This window comes from Pelobates fuscus, chromosome 4 (assembly GCF_036172605.1).
Source record: "Pelobates fuscus isolate aPelFus1 chromosome 4, aPelFus1.pri, whole genome shotgun sequence".
NCBI classification, from domain to species: domain Eukaryota; kingdom Metazoa; phylum Chordata; class Amphibia; order Anura; family Pelobatidae; genus Pelobates; species Pelobates fuscus.
This window is the reverse complement of record NC_086320.1, coordinates 371,580,807-371,604,962: the sequence shown is the minus strand read 5'-3', so window position 1 is coordinate 371,604,962 and position 24,156 is coordinate 371,580,807. Positions and strand designations below refer to the sequence as shown.

Genomic DNA, 24,156 nt, shown 5'->3' with positions numbered 1-24,156 from the left:
GTGTGTATGTGTGTGTATCTGTGAGTGTCAGTGTGTATCTGTATCTGCGAGTGTCAGTGTGTATGTGTGTGTATCTGTGAGTGTCAGTGTGTATGTGTGAGTGTCAGTGTGCATCTGTGAGTGTCGGTGTGTATCTGTGAGTATGTGTGCATCTGGGTGTGTCAGTGTGTATCTGTGAGTGTCAGTGTGTATGTGGGTGTATCTGTGAGTGTCAGTGTGTATCTGTATGTGTGAGTGTCAGTGTGTATCTGTATCTGTGAGTGTCAGTGTGTATCTGTGAGTGTCAGTGTGTATGTGTGTGTATCTGTGAGTGTCAGTGTGTATGTGAGTGTCAGTGTGTATCTGTATCTGAGTGTCAGTGTGTATGTGAGTGTCAGTGTGTGTATCTGTGAGTGTCAGTGTGTGTATCTGTGAGTGTCAGTGTGTATGTGTGAGTGTCAGTGTGTATCTGTCTCTGTGAGTGTCAGTGTGCATGCGTGTCAGTGTGTATGTGTGTGTATCTGTATCTGTGAGTGTCAGTGTGTATGTGTGAGTGTCAGTGTGTATCTGTATCTGTGAGTGTCAGTGTGTATCTGTGAGTGTCAGTGTGTATGTGTGTGTATCTGTGAGTGTCAGTGTGTATGTGAGTGTCAGTGTGTATCTGTATCTGTGAGTGTCAGTGTGTATGTGAGTGTCAGTGTGTATCTGTATCTGTGAGTGTCAGTGTGTGTATCTGTGAGTGTCAGTGTGTATGTGTGAGTGTCAGTGTGTATCTGTCTCTGTGAGTGTCAGTGTGCATGCGTGTCAGTGTGTATGTGTGTGTATCTGTATCTGTGAGTGTTAGTGTTAGTGTATCAGTGTGTGTGTGTGTGTGTATGTGTGTATCTGTATCTGTGAGTGTCAGTGTGTATGTGTGAGTGTCAGTGTGTATGTATTTGTGAGTGTCAGTGTGTATGTGTGAGTGTGTATGTGTGTGTATCTGTGAGTGTCAGTGTGTATCTGTATCTGCGAGTGTCAGTGTGTATGTGTGTGTATCTGTGAGTGTCAGTGTGCATCTGTGAATGTCGGTGTGTATCTGTGAGTATGTGTGCATCTGGGTGTGTCAGTGTGTATCTGTGAGTGTCAGTGTGTATCTGTGAGTATGTTTGTGTGTTAGTGTGTATCTGTGTGTACCAGTGCACTCAGGTTCCGCTTTTCACTCTGGCCCACAGCCTCAGAGTTGTTCTGCATTAGAAAGACACTGCTAATCCGTCCAACAATACAAGGTAATAGAATATACAGGCAGCACTCCGGGTACTGAAGGTGTATTTATTGAAGGGTAGAACACCACATAAAAGTGCAACTTTTCAGCCCTAGACGGACTTAAACATGATGAGTTTTGTCTGTATATTCTATTGCCTTGTATCTGTGTGTGTGTATGTGAAGGTATGTATGTCATTTTGTGTATATTTAGGGATGTGTGTGTGTGTGTGTGTGTATATATGTGTAGGTATGTGTATCTGTGTATGTAGGTATCTGTGTGTGAATGTGAAGGTATAGGTTTGTATCTGTGGGTGTGCCAGTGTGTGTGTGTGTGTGAAGGTATATGTTTTTCTATGTGTGTATGTGCTAGTGTGTTATTGTGTTTTCATATCACTGTGTGTGGCCGCATATGTGTACAGCCTCCTATCCCCAAAACAAGAGTCCCCTATTCCTCCGCTGCAGCCCTTTTCACCCCGCTCTAGCCCACCACCAGTGCCCCTCCCGAGATTTGGTTCTGGATCCGCCACTGTCACACAATTGTGTGTGTGTGTATGGACTCAGCAGTCTGTGTGTATATGGACTCAGCAGTCTGTGTGTGTGTGTGTATGGACTCAGCAGTCTGTGTGTGTGTGTGTGTATGGTCAGCAGTCTGTCTCTCTCTGTGTGTAAGGGCTCAGCAGTCTGTGTGTGTGTGTGTGTGTGTATGGACTGTAAAATAATGAATTCTCCACCAGGGATTATAAAAAAAAAAACAACAACAAAAAAACCACTGTGTCGGGGGCCGGGCTTAACATGCAGCTGGGGCGGGGTCAAACTGCGGTGAGGGCGGGGTTAAATGTGCCCCCCCTATTTTTGTCCCTGGCCCACCATGTGCCCCCCCTAAAAATTAATCCTAGAGATGCCACTGTTCCTAAACACACAGTACCATTTATAAGGAATTTACTAAGGTACGTTTAGCGGAGTCTGCAGCGTTGCTGTCTTATGAAGTGCGGTAGTTCCTTATCCTATCACTCTGGACTGTAACTCCCAAGATTCTCAGCCAGAGAGAGAGCAATAGAGGTCACCCTATTTACTCCTAAACATTCTGTACTGAGCACACTGCTGACCTCTACATGGTGCCAGCACTGTGTACAGCGGCGGGCCTGGTTCTCAAATACCGCTGTTGCCTTCTTAATGCAGCTATATAGCTATTTAAGGATTATTTGGTAAAGTCTGTCTTACTGGGGTTTCAGAGTGAAGTAATGTTTTAGGCCAAAAGCCAAACAGAAAGCAGAGCTGACTTTGTCCTATTCTGGGATTGGGACCTAAATGGGCAATTCAATTCAATTCCATTCTAACGCTAGCAAATAACTATTACTTTATAATGGGCGTAAAATTTGTAATCTTTAAAGAGACTCTGAATTCCTGAATGCATCCAATATTGTAATACATTATCTCCTTCCATACTATGATAATGCCAGGAGGCTCCGGGCAGCTTGAGATTAAGCTATTTAACAAGAGAGCTGGCAGTGGGCTTAACTACACCCACTTATTATCAAACTAGAAAACGTTATGGCAGCAGGTACCCAGAATCTGGCTGAGAGTGGTGGGTGCTGTATTCCAATGATGCTTGCAGGACCAGGGTTGACTAGTTCTGTTACCAATACATTGCAAATTGTTAATATTTCACTAATTTATTGTAAATGAGAATCTGACTTCTGCTTTCAATATTGGTGAACAATTTACTAGTTTATAAGGCTTCGCTCGCAGTTTGGGAGGTTACAAAGTTCATACGTATTCAATAAATGACTCAGGCAGAGTTATTTACTAAACTACGAATTAACCCGGGAATTTGCAATAGGGTTTTATTTACCAAATTCAGAGCAGGTCAGCTTGGTGAATGTCGCCAAGGTCCATTGATCTTTTCGCAATCAATGTCTTGCACAGTCTCTATTTTCAGAGCAGTGAAATGATGATGGAAAGCCAGATGTGCACACTGACTGCGTTAAAAAATCCCAGTGGTTTTGGACAAATCTTAACATCTGTAGCATTGGTGGTTCAGTGGTAGAATTCTCGCCTGCCACGCGGGAGGCCCGGGTTCGATTCCCGGCCAATGCAAGATATTATTTATTTTTTTTAAATAGATTTTTATTCTAACACACATACATCGGGATATAAGTAACATCAGTATTTTGCTTATTATGTGCGTCGGTGTAGTTATGTGTGTGACTAATTATGTTTTTGAGTAGCTACTAGTAACTAGTGTGTGAGCTAGCGTTTGATTTATTATGCATGTGGGAAAGATAGCATTGCTTATTAAATGTGTGCATATTATTTATTTATAAAATATTTTACCAGGAAAGATACATTGAGATTTCTCTCGTTTTCAAGTATGTCCTGGGTCCACAAATCATTGCATTGTTACAATTAGGGTACAATAAAATACAAAAACAATATTAATACACAATAAATACAAAATTTAACATAGAACAGGTAGGAAATATATAATCAACCATGACACGTGCATTCTGTTTTGAGGTATGTAGAGATGGATCTATATATATATCTATCAATGTCTTCTAAAAAAACTAAAATTAAAAAAAGCAAAAAATTTCATTCACCCACCCATACGGCCCCTGTTATTCCCTCATTCATTCACTCTAACCGTGAGCCCGAGGGCTAATTCCCTGGCATATGGAATGGGGAGGTAAATATGTTCATGTATGGGGGCAAAGAGGACACACTATACGTAATGGGTGGACGTGCCTGGGGGTCTTCACTTTCCACTCGCCCATGTACAATATTAACATAGAGTCCAGTAAATAAACCCCATTGTTTTCAGGAGATAAAATATCTCCTCGGGTTGTGTACTAAGTAAGAATTGTGTGGAATTATAAAATATTACTATAATGAATACTAGAATTTAGGCAAACATTGAAATGATCCAAATTTGCTATATTCACATATTCCTGAAGGCTTTGAAGAAGACAATACAACGTTGAAACACTCGGCTTCAAATCTCACTTAATCACAAATACTTTATTACTTCCCCATGTCGATTAAGCCACAATCTATTGGGAAGCAGGGAGAAACCTTTGTAATATTGGAGCACGGTGCATCTTTCTCAGTAGGTGAGTGTGTAGTGCCCAAAGTCTCTAACTTGCACAGTTACTATTTTCAGAGCAGTGAAAGTTATGATGGCAAACCAGATGTGACTACATTAAAAAATTCCAGTGGTTCTGCAAAATCCTTAACATCTGTAGCATTGGTGGTTCAGTGGTAGAATTCTCGCCTGCCACGCGGGAGGCCCGGGTTCGATTCCCGGCCAATGCAAGATTTTTTTTTTAATACATTTTTTATTGTAATTCTAATATACATAAATCAGGATATAAGTAATGTGACGGACCGCCTTGCACCCCGACCGGGTACCTCTGTCAATCGCTGCTTCCTAGTACTTGCAAGTAGCATAAGCACTGCACTGGAACACTATAACTACCTTAAACCCCACGAACCGCCACAGCTTGGTTGGGGTCTTGCCATCCTCCACCCACCCTGGACCCAAAACCAGGATCCAGCTTCCAGTGGGTAGACCTCTCTTAGTCCAGAGAGCGTAGCAGGAACAACTCTTACAAGAGTTTAGTGATTATACTCAAGGGAGTATAGTGATTGTAGCAATCCCCAGAGTGAAGTTGTCCAATCCTCCAAACATGAGCCTAGACTTCATGAAGGTGCAAGATGATCTGAGAGTTTAATGGTACAGGTTGGATTTTTATCAACTTTTCAGGCCACAGGAACACCCACTGGACCTGATGGGGCACAGGAACAAATTGTATAGACCAATAGAAACAATGTAACAATGCCTGACACTCCCACATACTGATAAATGTAGAAAATTGATGGAAGTGCACTCCACCCCTTGCCAAGGAATCCAGGGTGCTTCACTGGATATGTCCCAGTACCAAAATGGACCAAATATAATAGTAAAACTAGAAAATGAATCCAGGCACTCCAAATAAATTCCAAGAAAAAGGCAATTTATTGGAACCAGCAGCTACAAAGCGACGTTTCAACCCCTAAGGGTCTTTATTAAGACCCTTAGGGGTTGAAACGTTGCTTTGTAGCTGCTGGTTCCAATAAATTGCCTTTTTCTTGGAATTCATTTGGAGTGCCTGGATTCATTCTTCTACTCCCACATACAGCACACAATCCCTCCTCTCTGCCTGTGGTGCAATTAAGGTAGATAATGTATTAAGGTAATTATCCCCAAGCATAAAAAACACATATTTTACCAAGCCTCATAAGTACCCCAAAATACAAAATACAAAATATCCCCATAAAAGTCACATCCCCTGATAGCGCTGATCTGGATGAACAACATGTCTAAAAATCACCCAGATCAGAGCAGGGGTTAAGAGTTTCATGGAAGTCTCTTTTTGACCAGCCGCAAGCATGGCTTCATGCCAAAATAGTTACAGAGAATTAGACTGTTCGGCCGGTCTATTTCCAATGATTAAAGTGCACTTCAAATAGTTGAACTGGACCGTTCGTGCACAAAGCCAGTGTTGAAGTGTGTTCGGTAGAATATTTCTACCGAACGGTGCTCTGTTCGTGAATATTTAGCCAAACATCAATGGAGGTGGAAGTCCCAGCGGTGTTCCTGCCGTCGAGTGTCCAATTTCAGTTACATGAACTCGACGGCAAAACTTTGCTGACCGCGTTCGATTAAACAGGATGGCCGCCACCACGTGTTCGACTATACGAACGACGATCACCCAGCCATTCGTCAATTAAGCTGCAGTTAACCACAGCTTCTGGGAGGTTAACGAGCAGCACACTCCACTTGCGGGTGGTCCGGCTGTTCGACAGTTTGTTCGGTAAACGAACACCATAAACCTAATCCATTCGGTAAGCCCCCATATACTGCACCATAGAAGGGAAAAGAGCACAAGCAGGGTTTTTAGCCCCAAAGTTCATCACAGGACAAGAGGCTGGCAAGCAGGCTTCTCCAAATCCCAGTGACGAAGGTGCTTTCTTCACAAGTAACATCAGTGTTTTGCGTGTGTTTTGTGTAGTTATGTGTGTGACTAATTATGTTTTTGAGTAGCTACTAGTGTGTGAGCTAGCGTTTGATTTATTATGCATATGGGAAATCTATCAATGTCTTCTAAAAGACTTCTATAGCAGACAGCCAAAAGGGGTTGTGGCCGGTATGTAACAGACCAATGGCTAAGACTCTAAAGCCATATAAGAGGAGAGTCTCTTTAGTCTCTATATACCACACATTTGCACTTGGATTGGACTATTTATTGATTTATTATCATTTTTTACCCCCCTCCCCCCCTCCCTGACTCTCCTCTTATATGGCTTTAGAGTCTTAGCCATTGGTCTGTTACATACCGGCCAAAACCCCTTTTGGCTGTCTGCTATAGAAGTGAGAAACAATTATATGTGACTCACTTCTCATAGCTAAGTCTTTTTCGCGTTGCCGATAGACATGCGCCCTTAATACAAATCTGGTTCAAATAACTAAGTTCTTGCGCATGCGCGATTACCGATATACAGACATGCGCACTTGAATCTCCTTTTCTGACATGCGCACGAACGACACTGGTTTTCCGGATATGCGCGCAGCACGGATGACATGAGCAGTCCTCCCTACCCCTCCTACTGAGAGGAACTACTCAATTGGCCGTCAGTGACCAATCGTGTCGGATGGGAGGTACGAGGGGACATTTAAATTGACTGCTGGGGGGGAACCTAAGTGCGGTTTATTTTCACTCTACTCTTAATTACTTTGTGCCCTTGAGAAAGGCGGTTTGGACCGCCGAAACGCGCGTTGGGCTGCCCATGGGTTGCCATGGTGATTTATACTTTGAACTGACATAACCTATTTAGCAGGATACTATACTTCTCAATTTAGGAGTCGTTTTGAGACTCTGGTAATCTATTTAAAGGGAGGTTGGGCTACATTTTTTGGTTTAATGGTGATACTACCTGTATATATTACCTCTATCAGGTTTACTTGATTATCTCCACTTTATTTTCACTCTTATGTTATGCCCTCCTCTATCCTTTCGATTTCTGCATTTTAAGTATTAATCATGTGGGTCTTGGTGCCTGCTACATTTAAGCTACATTGCTAATTGCATCCATACTTTCCATTATTGTTACAGTTTGTTACAAACACTCGAGATTGTTATTAGGATGTACAGCTGTAGCCACTTATCAGAAACCTAGCCCTGCTATCTCTTTTAGGCATTTTTTTGCCGCTTGAGTTTTTACCCTTACTTATTTTTCCAATAAAGTTGTTTATTATTTTGTGTGAGACGCCATTTTGGGGTGGCTTGAAGGTGATTAGCCTGTTTCCAACAGGGTGGTCTTATCCTTCATTTCTTTTTTCCTTTTGTGTTTGGTATTTGTTATTATGTTTCTATTCACAGTGTGAATCATCAATTTTCCCGCATTCACAAACGTAAACTGCTAGAATGAGGCTGAAAGGCTGTGATTACTGCAGAGTTGGAGAATTGTTTTCAAACCAGCTATTGTTGGCTAACTTTTGCAGTTCCTGAGAAACCCACCATTGTAATATCGGAGCACGGTGCATCTTTCTCAGTAGGTGATTTTGTAGTGCCCAAAGTCTCTAACTTGCACAGTCTCTATTTTCAGAGCAGTGAAAATTATGATGGAAAGCCAGATGTGCACACTGACTGCGTTAAAAAATTCCAGTGGTTCTGGAAAAATCCTGACATCTGTAGCATTGGTGGTTCAGTGGTAGAATTCTCGCCTGCCACGCGGGAGGCCCGGGTTCGATTCCCGGCCAATGCAGGACATTTTTTAAAAAAAAATACATTTTTATTCTAATACACATACATCAGGATATAGGTAACATCAGTGTTTTGCTTATTATGCACATAGATATTGTTATGTGTGTCACTAATTATGTTTTTGAGTAGCTACTAGTGTGTGAATGTATGCATGTGGGAAACATAGATTGTTTATTAAATGTGTGCATATCAAATATATATATTTGTGCTCGGGGCAACATAGCCGTATCTTGTACTTGATACCTTATTATACATGTAGAGGTATACAACATTCAGTTGTGGTGTTCTGAAACCGACGTATCGGTAGACCTGTAAATAAAGTTGAATGGTGACTTATCCAAAAGGTCTGATAGAGACCGGAACAAGCTCCCATTGATTGGTAATCTCTGTGGTGTTTGTGGTGTACAAATGAATGTCAAGGGGCGAAAATATTCACTATGCAAACTCAAGAAAGGACCTCCAAGGTGGTATTCTCTGAGATATTGCCTGTGCCACGTGCTACAGTGGAAAGGCAGCGTGAGATTAGAGAGGTCAATGCGTGGCTGAAGTCTTGGTGCAGGAAGGAGGGTTTTGGGTTTTTAGAGCACTGGGCTGACTTTGCGATTGGGTACAACCTATATAGTAGTGATGGATTGCACCTAAACGGAAGAGGGTCTGCAGTGCTGGGGAATAGGATGGCTAGAAGGTTGGAGGAGATTTTAAACTAGTAGTACGGGGGGAGGGTCATAGCAATCTACAAAATGGAGATAGGACAGAAAGGAGATGGGCTTTAGCACAGTATAAGGGGGGTGGAGACGGGGGAAGGGCAAGCTCAGAACAGAGAAGCTATGTAATGTTGATAATTCACAAAATATACAAGTGATGCATGATATTAAATGTATGTGTAACGGACCGTTTCAGCAGACAAGGGGTTAAAATCCGTTTAGGCGATATGCCCCTTTCTGAGAGACAGGCACAGCTACTGCAGAACACCAAACTCCAGAACTGGATACAAAATAGCACTCCAAACTGGAACCTCACGAATAGCTGCTAGCAGACGAACAGGAAAAGCAGACATCAGCTTACACTCCTAGCAATCGATCTCCAACAGCATACAGTGAATCCCCCCAAGAACGAGACAAGGCTCCGTGTTGAGGGTCAAGCAGTGGTCTGAGGTGCTGGGGCACCCAGCCTGGTTTTTATTACATGAGTACACATACAGGCCACACCCAGGGGGAGGCATAAAATAACCAATGACATAGATTTTACATCCCACACATCCCCTCCCCTTAGTGTGACACATAATCCCATTATGCATACAGTTCAAAATATACTTTTACACAACTTTCATAACTTTAAAACCATACATCACATTCACATAAAAATACATATCCTCAATCAATCCATTCAGGGGAACAACATATTAAAAAATGGCATGAATCAGGGGTTCAAAAGTTAGTAAAAGTATCTTTTGTTCCCCCTGGCTGGCAGAAAAAAACATCCCCACAATGCATCCCGGTTTCCTCCCTTCTGCCCTGGAGATAATTGGAGAAGTAATCCAATTATCCAGGACTAGAGGCAGACTCCATTAACCACATGGTTGCAAAACGACATAAAACACTTTAAAATACATAAAGTCACATTTTACACATAACACACAGACATTTCACATATCACCAGATAGCTCAGGTCTGAGTGCACATTATTAGGTGAATGGCACTCAGACCAACCGAATACAGTTTAATCGCCATAGAGCCAAAGTCTTTAATCACACGAATAGGCTCCATGGCAAAGCTATCTGGGTTACCACAGCTCACACAGGGCAAGTACCAAATGACCCCACTGTATTTAAAGAGCCAGAATGAGTGACATACACTCTGGTATGGCCGCATACTGTTTTTAAAGGACCCAATCTCCAAGGGCCATAGTCCAAAGGCAGCAGGCGGGCAGCCAGGCTTCTCCAATGCAATGTGGCGAGATTGCTCTCGTCACATCTCTCCCCTTTTCCAAACAGACTAACAGGGTATCTGACCTCCTGCCGGTCAGTGCCCTTGTTAGTCCAGCAGCCCACCCACAAAACAGAAACAGCAGTACAGCCCACCCACAATAACTGGTTACTACACCTGGGTAGAGGAGAAATTTGTCCATGTCCAGGTGCCTCACCATGGCTGTGTGGGGGACTGGTAGGCTGCCTTGGTGGGTTGCTGAGTGGGCAGAGACCTGCGGTACTCTGCCCTGATGCCAGCACTACCACGGGAGTAGTCTGGTTGAAGCCTGGTTGCTGGAGACCAACTGTCTCCCCTTTAGCTGCACTGCTCTGCTGCTGGAGACCGACTGTCTCCCCTTTAGTTACACAGCTCTGCTGCTGGAGACCGACTGTCTCCCCTTTGGCTAAACAGCCCTGTCGTGGGGGGGCAGGACCGACCATCCCTACCCCCTGTGTGGTAAGTGCAGAGACCACGGTCCCATCTGCACCGGTGGGGGGCTTACAGTCTCCCCCTGGTACCTTAAGCTGCCGCTGGGGAGAGGGGGTAACAGGCTCCTCTCCCAATAGAACACTCTGCCGCTGGGGAAAGGAGACTGGGCTCTCTATTCCCTGCACATTACGGATCCGCCGCTGGGGAGAGGTGGTAGCAAGCTCCTCTCCCATACATACTTTCCGCCTTTGTGGAGGGAGACCGACTGTCTCTCCTCCCAATACAGTGTCCGGCTGCTGGGGAAAGGAGACTGGGCTCTCTATTCCCTGCTCATCAATGATCCGCTGCTGGGGAGAGGTGGTAGCAAGCTCCTCTCCCATACATACTTCCATCCTCTGTGGAGGGAGACCGACTGTCTCTTCTCCCAATACAGTGTCTTGCTGCTGGGGAAAGGAGACTGGGCTCTCTATTCCCTACTGGACACTCTGCCGCTGGGGAAAGGAGACTGGGCTCTCTATTCCCAAAAAATCACGCTGCTGCTGGGGGGTAGGACCAACTACCTCTGCCCCCTGTAACTCAGCCTGCCGCTGGGGAGGGAGGACGCTGCTCTCCTCTCCCTGCACTTCACACTGCCTTCCCGGCATATCACTCTGCTGTTGGGGGGTAGGACCAACTACCTCTGCCCCCTGTAACTCAGCCTGCCGCTGGGGAATGGAGACTGGGCTCCCAATTCCCTGCAGGACCGGTGGAGAGACCTCGGTCCCATCTCTACCGGCCACCTGGGGTTCTTCCCAGTAAATCTCCACAATATCTTCCCAGCGGAATGGGTCTGGATCTGGGTCTGTCACTTTACTGTCCTGCTGAGCCTTCCCAATGGAGTGGAAGAGATCTCGGTAGTCCTGCTCCAGTTCCCACTCCATGGTTGCTAGGTGAAGCAGGTCTTGCCCTACCTCATGGGGGTCATCCCAGTCATGCCTAGCCTCCCTTGTGTAGAAAATATCCTGAAGTCTGGTCTGCGCAGGGCTCCCGAAGTCCGTCTCTGCAAAGGACTCCCATAACAAGCCAGGACCATCAAACTCCTCTCCCTCTGGCTTGTCATGCTCGGCTGTCCAGGGTATATACTGTGCCATATTCCACCAGAGTGCCTGGTAGGCATCTTCCAGCCAAATCTCCTGCCACACTCGGAGCTCCAATTCCTTCACCCATTCCTCCAGGGGCTGCTCTCCCAGGAAGGGCATCCGCAGGGCCACTTGCTTCTGCAACCGCTGCTCTTCACTGGGGAGACTCTCACCCCGCTGGTATTGTACATCCAGGGCCTGGTACCAGATGCTTTTCCTTAATGCATCCCAGCGATCCAGGTCCTCCTCCTCGTATAAAACAGCTGGTTCCATTCTGTTGCTTTTAGAGTCGCTGTACTGGGACATGCGTTGCCCCCACTTCTAAATCCAAAGAAATGGTGTTTCCTGTAGCTGTCCTTCTGGCTGTAGGAACGATCCCGCCGCTTGCCACCAATTGTAACGGACCGTTTCAGCAGACAAGGGGTTAAAATCCGTTTAGGCGATATGCCCCTTTCTGAGAGACAGGCACAGCTACTGCAGAACACCAAACTCCAGAACTGGATACAAAATAGCACTCCAAACTGGAACCTCACGAATAGCTGCTAGCAGACGAACAGGAAAAGCAGACATCACCTTACACTCCTAGCAATCGATCTCCAACAGCATACAGTGAATCCCCCCAAGAACGAGACAAGGCTCCGTGTTGAGGGTCAAGCAGTGGTCTGAGGTGCTGGGGCACCCAGCCTGGTTTTTATTACATGAGTACACATACAGGCCACACCCAGGGGGAGGCATAAAATAACCAATGACATAGATGTTACATCCCACACATCCCCTCCCCTTAGTGTGACACATAATCCCATTATGCATACAGTTCAAAATATACTTTTACACAACTTTCATAACTTTAAAACCATACATCACATTCACATAAAAATACATATCCTCAATCAATCCATTCAGGGGAACAATATATTAAAAAATGGCATGAATCAGACCAGGGGTTCAAAAGTTAGTAAAAGTATATTTTGTTCCCCCTGGCTGGCAGAAAAAACATCCCCACAATGCATCCCGGTTTCCTCCCTTCTGCCCTGGAGATAATTGGAGAAGTAATCCAATTATCCAGGACTAGAGGCAGACTCCATTAACCACATGGTTGCAAAACGACATAAAACACTTTAAAATACATAAAGTCACATTTTACACATAACACACAGACATTTCACATATCCCCAGATAGCTCAGGTCTGAGTGCACATTATTAGGTGAATGGCACTCAGACCAACCGAATACAGTTTAATCGCCATAGAGCCAAAGTCTTTAATCACACGAATAGGCTCCATGGCAAAGCTATCTGGGTTACCACAGCTCACACAGGGCAAGTACCAAATGACCCCACTGTATTTAAAGGGCCAGAATGAGTGACATGCACTCTGGTATGGCCGCATACTGTTTTTAAAGGACCCAATCTCCCAGGGCCATAGTCCAAAGGCAGCAGGCGGGCAGCCAGGCTTCTCCAATGCAATGTGTCGAGATTGCTCTCGTCACAGTATGCTTACTAATGCAAGGAGCCTAAATAACAAAATGGGGGAACTAGAGGCATTAGCATACACTAAACAATATGATATAATAGGCATAACTGAAACATGGTGGGATGAGACACATGACTGGGCAGTTAACTTAAATGGGTACATGTTATTTAGGAAGGATAGGAAAAACAAGAAGGGTGGTGGGGTATGTTTGTATGTCAACCATGATTTGTTTTGAATATTTTTATTGTTTTCATAATATAAACGCAGATATCAAACTGAGTCGTAGTAAAGCAAATAGTTGCCCGCGCAGGGGCATAAGCATCAGTAAATAAAGGTGCATACATATTGTCGCTTACGTAGAAACAGATTTGTCATAACTGGTATAACAGAACATATTGGTTCATATTATCAACTGATTCCTGTACTTAATTTGGATTAGCGCTTCATGAGCTGATTGTGTATTCTATGCAGTTAATCTAACTTATAAGATCCTTGCAAACATTATAGATCCTTACGTAAGTGAGCGCTCCAGGGTATTCCTGTGCACTGTTAAACTAAAGGCTGCATGGTCCGACGTATAGCGCAGGTAATCAACTGAGCCTACACTCTGTATAATCGTTAGAAGCATAGTTAATTTCTGGCCGAGGCGTGAGGATGTAATTATCTATGTATTAACCATGCTATTTAATATGTAAAAAACATAAGCATCGTTTAGGATAAGCAGTATGCTCCTCTGTTGGCTACATATCTAGTTAATTTAATTAGTGTTGCTCTGGCTGGGCCTCATCAAAGACTCAGTAAACATAGATAAACTAATGAAGGAATTAAATAAAGGTAGGTCTCAATTTGCGTCAGAGAATTATCGTATAGCGCGTATTAACCATATGCTCCCTATAGAAGCTCGGGTAACTGTTGAAACGTGTAATACTGTAATCATACATGACAGAAGCACGGTATTAGTCTAGCATCTTGAGGCATCAGTAAATCCCAGCTATTAACATGTTTGCAGCAGTTAGGCACGGGCAACGTAAGCACGCCATAAAATGGGAGTGCAATCACTTATGTAGCTATGGAGGCAGTTTACATGCTTAACTAGCCAGCTATCGTTCCCTGAGTTCTTAAAGGACCTGTACAATGATGCTAACCGTTTAAAAATTAAATGCTTGCGTGGAAATAATAATATAAAGAAAGATACATAAATTAAAAAAATGTAAATAGCTAATGACGTGTAGTTACAAGTGTACGTGCGTCTTCCTATTGGGATATGTTAGCATTGTAACTTACATCTGTCTGGCTATCTAGTCAACAAGAATAAATGGCCTTTAGCGGGGGCCCATAGGAGCTTTCGAAATGTGAACAGCTAATGACGTGCAGCTACACGTGGACGTGCGTCTTCCTATTAGGACATGTTAACATTGTAATTTACATCATGTTGAAATAAGCAAAAAACAAGGAAAAAACAAAATTAAATAGAGAACGGTTTCCCAAACATATTATCTAAATACTGTCCCTATATCCTTATCTGTCTTTCGTTGCATTATTTATTCCTTGTTTGGGACAGAGCTCAGGCGAAGTAAATAATAATAAAAAGTCTCTCCGCTGGAGGTGGCATAGCTGTGCCTGGTTCGGAACGGTGCATCTGTGCAGGCCGCTCCCCACTTTGGCCTCTGGTGCGCTCTTGCCAAGGGTGCTCCTACGTGTCCAGTCGGTCGGTCGTTGCAGGGTCTCCCTAGCACCTCCGGTGCATCCGTCCCCCCCATTTCTCCATCCAGGCCTGCTCTGGCCGTGCAGCCGGGTACACCGCAGTGCTGTGGGCACTCAGGGATGTCGGCAGTCCGGCAGACTCCCACCCCTGAAAAGTCCTCGGCCCCTTATCCCCTGCACCTCCCCAACTCCTGCAGTACCCCGTCGGAGCTCCAGCCCCATGGTGCCTCACCCTCCTCCGGTCACACGCTTGTCAACGGTGCTCGCCTCCCCGGCTACCGGTCTGCCGGGGGTCCAGCGCGCCCCTGCAACACAGGGCTCACAAAGTTGGGGGCATCCTTCCCTGGACCACCATCAAATCCTGGGGTAAGGGCCGGCTCTGCGCCGTCCATTCTGCCGCCTGGAGGGGTCTATCTGTGGGATCCATCGCCCCGGAGGCCCAGGCGACCCTGCGTACCTCCCTGCAGCTAGCACATTCTGCGGCCATCTTGGCTCTCCATAAGGAAGGGTTCCCCATAATGTAGGCCCCTCTCCTCCAGGCTCCGGAGATGTGACTTATGGGCCGGGATCACCCCCGCCGGCCCGAGGGGGGGGGGGAGCGGGGCCGGGTCCCCCTCTCTCCCTCTGCCGTGTTGTCTCTCGTCGCCACATGTGCATGGGCCCCGTGGGCTCAACCTGCAAGTCGGGCGGATTTTCACTCATGATCCGGCTGAGGCTCACGTGATGTGTTCCCGTTCCATCTCTCACTCGATGCCCGTATTCGTCTCGGGTCCAGGTGGGCTTTTTAAGCATTATTTTTGTATATTTAGGCTGCTGGTTGCCGGAGCTAGCTCAGATGGCTGCCGCTCAGCGCGGCGGCCCGGCCCCGCCCCACGTCAACCATGATTTGAAGCCAAGTCTTAAGCAAATGGAATGCGATGAGGAAAATGTGGAAGCTTTATGGGTAAATATCTGCTTGGGGGAAAAGAAGGGAAACCAACTATTGGTTGGGATATGTTATAAACCACCTAATGTTAATATTGACGAGGAACAACAGCTGTTTGAGCAAATTGAGAAAGCTGCAAATCTGGGTAACACGTTAATTATTGGAGATTTTAATTACCCGGACATAAATTGGGACATAGGGACTAGTAGCTCAGCAAAGGGAATTAGGTTTTTAAACTTGTTAAATGACACCTTCATGTCACAACTAGTACAAGCTCCAACTAGAATGGACGCTTGTCTGGACCTGGTTTTAACAAACAACGTTGATCTTTTGACCAACATTCAAGTAGGTGAAATAGTGGGAAATAGTGATCACAATATAGTGTCCTTTGAAATGAACTCAAAAAAACTAAAGCACATGGGGTATACTAAAACATATAATTTTAAAAAGGCCAATTTCAATAAGTTAAGGGAAGCTTTACAATATATTGACTGGCATAAACTCTTTAGTGAAAAGAACACTGAGGGATAAATAGATCATCTTCCAACAAATATTAGAAAGGTACATTTCTCAGTATGTACCATTGGGAAATAAATATAAAAGAAACAAATTAAAACCAATGTGGCTTAGTAGAGAAGTAAAACAAGAGATTAAAAATAAGAAACGGGCATTGAAAGCATTTAAATCAGACAAAATCAGATGCATCTTATAAAAGATATAAGAAAGCAAATAATGCGTGCAAAAAGGCAATTAAACTTGCTAAACTTCAAAATGAAAAAATGATAGCTAAAGAGAGCAAAACCAACCCCAAAGCATTTTTTAAGTACATAAATTCTAAAAAACCCAAAAATGAAAGTATAGGTACACTTAAAACTGAAACGGGGGTGTTAGTTAATGAAGACCATGAAAAGGCAGGAATTCTAAGTAACTATTTCTCCTCCGTATATATTAAAGAAGAACCCATGGCAATAGATGTGCAAATGATTGCTACTAAAAACTTGCAGAATTATTGTAATTGGTTAACTCAAGACAATGTGCTGCAGCAACTAAAGAAAGTTAATATAAACAAAGCTCCAGGGCCTGACGGTATCCATCCACGTGTACTTAAGGAACTAAGTGTAGAAATAAGTGAACCTCTGTTTTTAATCTTTCAAGATTCTTTTCTTTCAGGAAGTGTTCCGGAGGATTGGAGGAAGGCAGATGTGGTTCCTATATTCAAAAAGGGTTCAAAATCCTTGCCTGGAAATTATAGACCTGTGAGCTTAACTTCTGTGGCTGGTAAAATATTTGAAAGGTTATTAAGGGATAATATTCAAGAATTCCTTGAGAAGAATATGGTTATCAGCAAAAATCAGCACGGTTTTATGAAGCACAGGTCATGTCAAACTAACTTGATTGCGTTCTACGAAGAAGTAAGTAGAAGTATAGATCAGGGTGTTGCAGTGGATGTGATCTATTTGGATTTTGCCAAGGCATTTGATACAGTTCCACACAAAAGATTAGTGTTCAAACTCAAGGAAATCGGTCTCGATGAAAATGCTTGTTCTTGGGTAGAACATTGGCTTAAAAACAGAATACAAAGAGTTGTCGTTAATGGTAAATTTTCAAGCTGGACAGAGGTGGCAAGTGGTGTCCCTCAGGGGTCTGTTCTGGGACCCCTTCTATTTAACATTTTTATAAATGATCTTGAAGACAGCATTGAAAGTCATGTTTCAGTGTTTGCAGATGACACAAAACTTAGTAAAATAATACAATGTGAGCAAGATATTACTTTGCTGCAGAAGGATTTAGATAGACTGGAGGACTGGGCACTCAAATGGCAGATGACATTTAATGTTGAAAAATGCAAAGTTATGCACTTCGGCGTAAAGAATACACAAGCAACGTATACCCTTAATGGAAGTGAATTAGGGATAACAACACACGAAAAGGACTTGGGAATTGTTATAGACAACAAACTATGCAACAATGGGCAATGTCAATCAGCAGTGGCCAAGGCCAGTAAGGTATTGTCATGCATGAAAAAGGGCATTCATTCTCGGGACGAGAATATCATTTTGCATCTCTATAAATCACTGGTAAGACCACATATTGAATATGCTGTGCAATTTTGGGCACCTGTTCTAAAGAAGGATATCATGGCACTAGAAAAAGTGCAGAGGCGGGCTACAAAATTAATAAAAGGAATGGAACATATCAGCTATGAAGAAAGGTTAACAAATTTAAACCTATTTAGTTTAGAAAAACGTTGCCTGAGAGGGGATATGATAACATTATACAAATATATTCGGGACCAATACAAACCATTGTGTGGAAATCTATTCACAAACCAGACTTTACATAGGACATGAGGCCATGCGTTTAGACTGGAAGAAAGAAGATTTCGTCTAAGGCAAAGGAAAGGTTTTTTTACTGTAAGAACAATCAGGATGTGGAATTCTCTGCCTGAAGAAGTGGTTTTATCAGAGTCCATACAGATGTTCAAACAGCTACTAGATGCATACTTGCAAAGACAGAATATTCAAGGATATAATCTTTCAATGTAGGGTAATAACTGCTTGATCCAAGGATAAATCTGACAGCCATTCTGGGGTCAAGAAGGAATTTTTTGTCCTAGCTTGTTGCAAAATTGTGCTTCAAACTGTTTTTTTTTTTTTGCCTTCTTTTGGATCAACAGCAAAAATCAAATGTGAGGAAGGCTGAACTTGATGGACGCAAGTCTCTTTTCAGCTATGTAACTATGTAACTATGTGGTGACAGGTGAGGCCCTACTAATGCCAAGCGGCTTGAGAGGCTCTATCTATGAGTTGGACCGAGGGCCTATTTACCACGGAACATAGTGGCGGGATGTTGGCCTCTCGGTGACATTTAAGAGAAAAATAGAATTGTGTGTGACAAGTGAGGCCCTCTCTATGTAATTGCAAGGCGGCTAGCTATGCGTTGGACCAAGGGCTGAATACCTCGGAGTATGAGGATGGGTTTTGGCCTCGCAGGACCACTAGTATGAGGCACAGGAGGCCTTAGAAAGCTAAATATGGAGCCTATTTCCCTGACAGCTAGTAATTCTATTAGTCTAAAGACTGGTATAAACAGGGAAGTACGAATATAAGCTAATTGGGGAAACATACCTGTATGAACTGAATTTGAATTCGTATGCCAAAGGTTTGAAGTTTCAGTAATTAGTAGTGCACCTAGGGTATGTGGAAGGGAGAATCGTGTCTGAGTCAAAATGAACTGTAAAACAACAGTATCTCAAAAGAGTAACGGGCATACCTGGGTAATAGACAGAACACCAATATGGAAGCTTTGGATTCTCAGGACAAGGCCTATCAATTGTAGTATCAGATATATGGGCAACGCCAGTGTGACAACGAGAGTCTACAAATATCATAACGAGACATTCTATGAGACATTGCATGCAAGTCTGAGTAGTGACAACAGATGACATGACTTATGCCTAGACCTCCAAGGTAGTCCAAAGTCCGATTGTAACTATCAGTATAAGCGTATATAATATGTAACAAATCAAATCACATGCCTTCAAATGGAATTAGTTAGGCTCAGAATAACCCACAACCCAATTGTTTAAAGACCGTAGTGTCATTGCGAAGTGTTACAACAATCATGCCACCGATGCCACCGTGATGCTTAAACTTATACTGTAACAATACACAAGTAGAGCTAGCCAACCATCAGTGCTAGGGGAACATTGTATATTCCAACGACATTTGCAGTAATAAAGAATAGAGGAAGGGAGATTATCTGAAGCAAGCTGATTAAAATCAGCATAGAAGTGACATGCTGCATGGTTCTTATAATGACCTCTTATACTTTGACGTGACCAAGCAACCGGTAAGATTGCCTACTATGGGAAAAGGAGTGTGTAAACCAAAACCAATATGCAGCGAGTCAGACCTATATCTTAATACATACCCCTCCTCATTATATATACCAGCAGCTCTTTTAAATAGCTGTAAATAAGTGTTGTCAAGTGAGCCAGGGCAGGCTGGAAAAAGGAACACGTGTAGCTGCTTATCCACGTACCAATTTAATAAGCAGGAAACACTTTGCTTCTGATTTGGCTAATGTTTCACGAAATGCAGACCTAAAGAGCCTGAAGCAACAGAAAAGCGGTAAATACAGGATTAACAGGAATATGACTGTAAAGTTATAGGAGCCATAGTGCTTTTAACAGACCAACCAGTCTGACTGAAGAAACCAACCTCAGTCAAGAAAATAATTGAACATGTAAACACAGTAAATGATACAAATCAATATTGTAGAAGGCCACAAGGTGGCGATATTAGCCAAACAGTCTGACTATCTGGCATACGAAAAGCTAACACCAGCCTAAATGAGGGAAATAGCAGTGCTACGAATAAAAGTGCCGAATGCAGCACGAAATAGGGAGATGCCTACGAAATGGCCCGCACGTTTGTTGAGGGGTTAATCTAAGCATGTAATGAAGGGAAGTGCAGAAAGTGGCACACAGGTAGGAAACTTTAAACAGAATAACCCGCACTTATGGTGAGGGGTAATCCCTAACTTTAGAGGTTTTACACGAAACTGTCACATGTAACATACCCAAGGGACGGCCGCTACCCGCCGTGAACCTTGTCTGTGGGGGCTTTCTTCCCTGGGGCTAATGAGTGGTTACCTCGGTGCTTGGGGACCAAACATGTATTCCTGTCCCTATAGTGTTAAAAATCACCATCTGGGCCCCCTGGGCCCCTCATGCCTCCATAAATATAGCAAAATCTTACTGTATTCAAGCCAGAAGCTGTAGATCTGCATGCTGTTTTCCTAAAAAAAAAAAAAACAAGCAGTCTGCTGACATCAGCAGAAGTGGTAGCCTGATCCAATCACAATGCTTCCCCATAGGATTGGCTGAGACTGACAAAGAGGCAGATCAGGGGCAGAGCCAGCATGATTCAAACACAGCCCTGGCCAATCAGCATTTCCTCATGGATATGAACTGAATCAATGAATCTCTATGAGGAAAGTTCAGTGTCTGCATGCAGAGGGAGGAGATACTGAATGTTTGGATACATTTTAGGCAGCCATGACCCAGGAAGGATCTCTAACAGCCATCTGAGGAGTGGCCAGTGAAGTTATCACTAGGCTGTAATGTAAACACTGCATTTTCTCTGAAAAGACAGTGTTTACAGCAAAAAGCCTGAAGGGAATGATTCTACTCACCAGAACAAATTCAATAAGCTGTAGTTGTTCTGGTGACTATAGTGTCCCTTTAATGACTATGGTTTATTTCTATGGTGAGGATCAGCCAGTAATTTATAACAGATTCCAAGTATTGCTGTAACACACTCAAGGGAGAAAAAGAGAAGACTTCCTAAATGATTGATATTTACAGACGGACAAATTGATGGAAACACCAGGGGGGCTAATCACTAAACACTGAAATGTAGTTTATTGTAAACAAGGGCTGTCAATCTCAGAAGGCCGACCAGATGTTCGTGAACCCAAACTCCAAAATGATCTGAATGCTGGAACTAGCCAGAGACTAATGGGGATAGGGTATTAGTCTTTAGAACATCTGGGGGGCAGGTGTTTGACAACCCTATTGTAAAATGAGCTGCAAGATATGGCCAACAGCAGCCGATTCTCTAATCTCTCATAGTAACATAATCACAGATTCATTTGCCTCCATCAAGTTTTTATTGTTGATCCAAAGATAAATCAGCTTTACTCCCAGATTGGCCTAAATTCAGCATTTCACAGAATTATCCACTAACACGTGCAAGGTTGGCCCTTGGGATTCAAAGTAAATTAGAAACGCTAGGCCACAGCAATTCATTTAGGGAAACATCCTGGATCATTTTTCCAACTTGGTTGTTTTGGGCTAAAATGTAAAATTCACTCTTGGGTTTCTTCACTATAATAGCAAATTAAAATAAAAATGTTTAAAAGAGCTCAGTTTTCACTATAACTGCTAGCTAGGAGAATGTTTCCTTATTACCAATGACAGCCTAAATGTTTCTGTCCAGGTTTAATTCTACAATTTAGAGTTTAGTGAATAAACATGTTTGAACTCGATTTGAATTCCTGATGATGCATACATTTGCAGAACCAGATGTGCATCCTGACTGTATTCTGAAATCCCAGTGGTTTAAACAAAGTACACATCTGTAGCATTGGTGGTTCAGTGGTAGAATTCTCGCCTGCCACGCGGGAGGCCCGGGTTCGATTCCCGGCCAATGCAGGAATTTTTATTTTGTTTTAACGTAAACTCAATTTTTATCGTTATTTTCAACACAATCATCTACCAAGTTTTTTAAATTTTCTTTTGCATTCAATAATTAGGTTTTAGCGTGGAACTCAAACACAGTTTCATTTAAGTATTTTGTAATCTTTGCCATTTTAGCAGCCTTGTAATTTACCAATAGATGCTATCAATAGTTATTAGTATTGCTTCTTAACTTCAGAAAGTCAAAACTATTACTAGGTAATAGTGAAGGTAGTGGAGGCAGGAGCGGATCCCAGGTAAGAAGTCAATCCATTCAGAATGGTGTAGTGGTTATAGTGCTTGGAGGGTTTCTTTAACTAAATGTTGCAGACATGTCTAAAACTATACCCAAATGCCCATATATATTACCAATTGTGGGCATATATAAACCCACAATTCCATTGATACATGCACACTGGATAGACCAGTTCTGTAAAGCATGTCTTAAGTGGTGATTTCTACCCTAGTCCATTCACTCTTTCTCCTATTTTCAATACGGGTATATTCAATTTACTACGAAATGTAGTGAACTGAAATTTATATGTCAAAATTAAAAGACAACTGTCACAGCAATATTATTTTATTTCTTCTTCTTCTGTGATTTTAAAAGCCTTTACTCAAGAGAAGTGATCTATACAACAACGGTAAAAGAAAAGGAAATGACAATCTGTGAATGTTGTACATCAGGTTGACACAAGCAGCATTTCACAAACTACAAAGGCATGGGTATATCACATCACGCAGCGGTTACAGAGAAACAATGTATCACTCTAGCCATGTATAAATCGAAGGAACGGATAAATGGGGAATGTGAGAGGGGATGGCAACCCTTCTGGGCAACTTTATCTAAAAGAAATTATAAAAATATAGATAATCACAGCTTAAGGGAGATGCAGATCAAGCCACCATTTAGAGTGGTGTCCAGGGAACCAGGGATAGTGCTACCACTACCAACGTTGGGGCTGCCTCACACCTTGGGTTGGAGTCAGTAAGCCACAGTGAACGGTATTCCTCCGATTCTAGGAAACTTTCCCATTTATAGCAAAGGCCTGCAACTCATTCTGCAGTGCTGTGAGTCGAGGCTGCAATGATTTCCATTGAACGGATTTCCTTAACCTTTTAGAGCAAGTACCTTATTGATGGAGGACTCTCTTTTCTTCAAGACAATGGAATCAGTGTTTAACTGTATTAATAAGATGTCTGGGTAGGGAGCGTTTATACCTCAATTGAGAGGTCATCACGCAACCGGATTAATGCTGGGGTTAACTTGATTGGCTCTTCTGAGACACCAATAACCTTTGGTATAACAGACCAGTAATGGACATACCAAGTTGTGGTGGGGAAATAAGTGGGGATGAAAACCCATTCCACCTGTAGTAAATGGATGAGGCAAAAATATGGTACTTTGTTGAGCTCGTTTGCATACGCCTACCCAGAATCCCTTGCAGTAGTGAGAGCACTGTTAAAGTGAGATCTCCGTGGTAAAAGCAGGTCTTATGGCTTGACTGGAGTGTGTATTTGTGTTTAGTAATGTATTAACTAGACCAGTAATGGGTTAGACTCACATATGGAAACATTTCAGCACCATAACTGAAGGACGTACTGTATATTCTGGCTTTCTGACACTACCAAAACATTATACAAACACACATCTTAATGTCTTATCTATTTCTGTTTCAATACTCCCGCTTTACTTATATTTCAGCAATTTATATTTAATGTACACATATATGCAGCTGTATATTTGTTCGCCGTTCTCTGCTGTTTTTTTATTACCTTATTGACTCTCCTGTTTATTTATTTTCCTGGCTACTCCCAAACAAACTGCACCTCTCACTCTCAGACAGGTTTTAAGCTATTTACGACACCCCACTCATCCTCTCTTCTCTAACAACATCATTTGTTTTAAATGTTAACCTGTATCATATTGATCAGTATTGCTTCGGAGCTGGGGAAGAGAGGAAAACTCTCGAAAGCTTGTCTTTTCAGTATTATGTTAGTCCAATAAAAAAAGGTATAATTGAATACTGCAATACTCTGGTATTTTGACATTATATATCTATACCTGCACAAATATTAATTATTGATATATTAATGTTCATTTACACGTAGCATTCAGCCAGTTAATTTTTTCTCACCTTTGCAAGTTAAAGCAGCAATTTGTCCAAACTAATAGACTCCACAAGGCTGAATATTAGACTTTGTCACAGCTGCTTCATACGGCTTAAACATTAATTTCTCACAGCCAGAGTTCGCTCTTTCCAGAACGACAC

General features: G+C 42.9%; 4 non-coding genes across 4 annotated transcripts; all 4 read left to right on the top strand.

Annotated features, from left to right (window-relative positions):
- Positions 1-3,247: 3,247 nt before the first annotated feature.
- Positions 3,248-3,318, top strand: TRNAG-GCC (transfer RNA glycine (anticodon GCC)). The gene has a single exon. It is a non-coding gene; the product is annotated as a tRNA-Gly (tRNA).
- A 1,144-nt stretch (positions 3,319-4,462) lies between these two features.
- On the top strand, positions 4,463-4,533 carry TRNAG-GCC (transfer RNA glycine (anticodon GCC)). The gene has a single exon. It is a non-coding gene; the product is annotated as a tRNA-Gly (tRNA).
- Positions 4,534-7,954: 3,421 nt separating this feature from the next.
- TRNAG-GCC (transfer RNA glycine (anticodon GCC)) lies at positions 7,955-8,025 on the top strand. The gene has a single exon. It is a non-coding gene; the product is annotated as a tRNA-Gly (tRNA).
- Positions 8,026-21,788: 13,763 nt separating this feature from the next.
- Positions 21,789-21,859, top strand: TRNAG-GCC (transfer RNA glycine (anticodon GCC)). The gene has a single exon. It is a non-coding gene; the product is annotated as a tRNA-Gly (tRNA).
- The last annotated feature ends 2,297 nt before the right edge of the window (positions 21,860-24,156 follow it).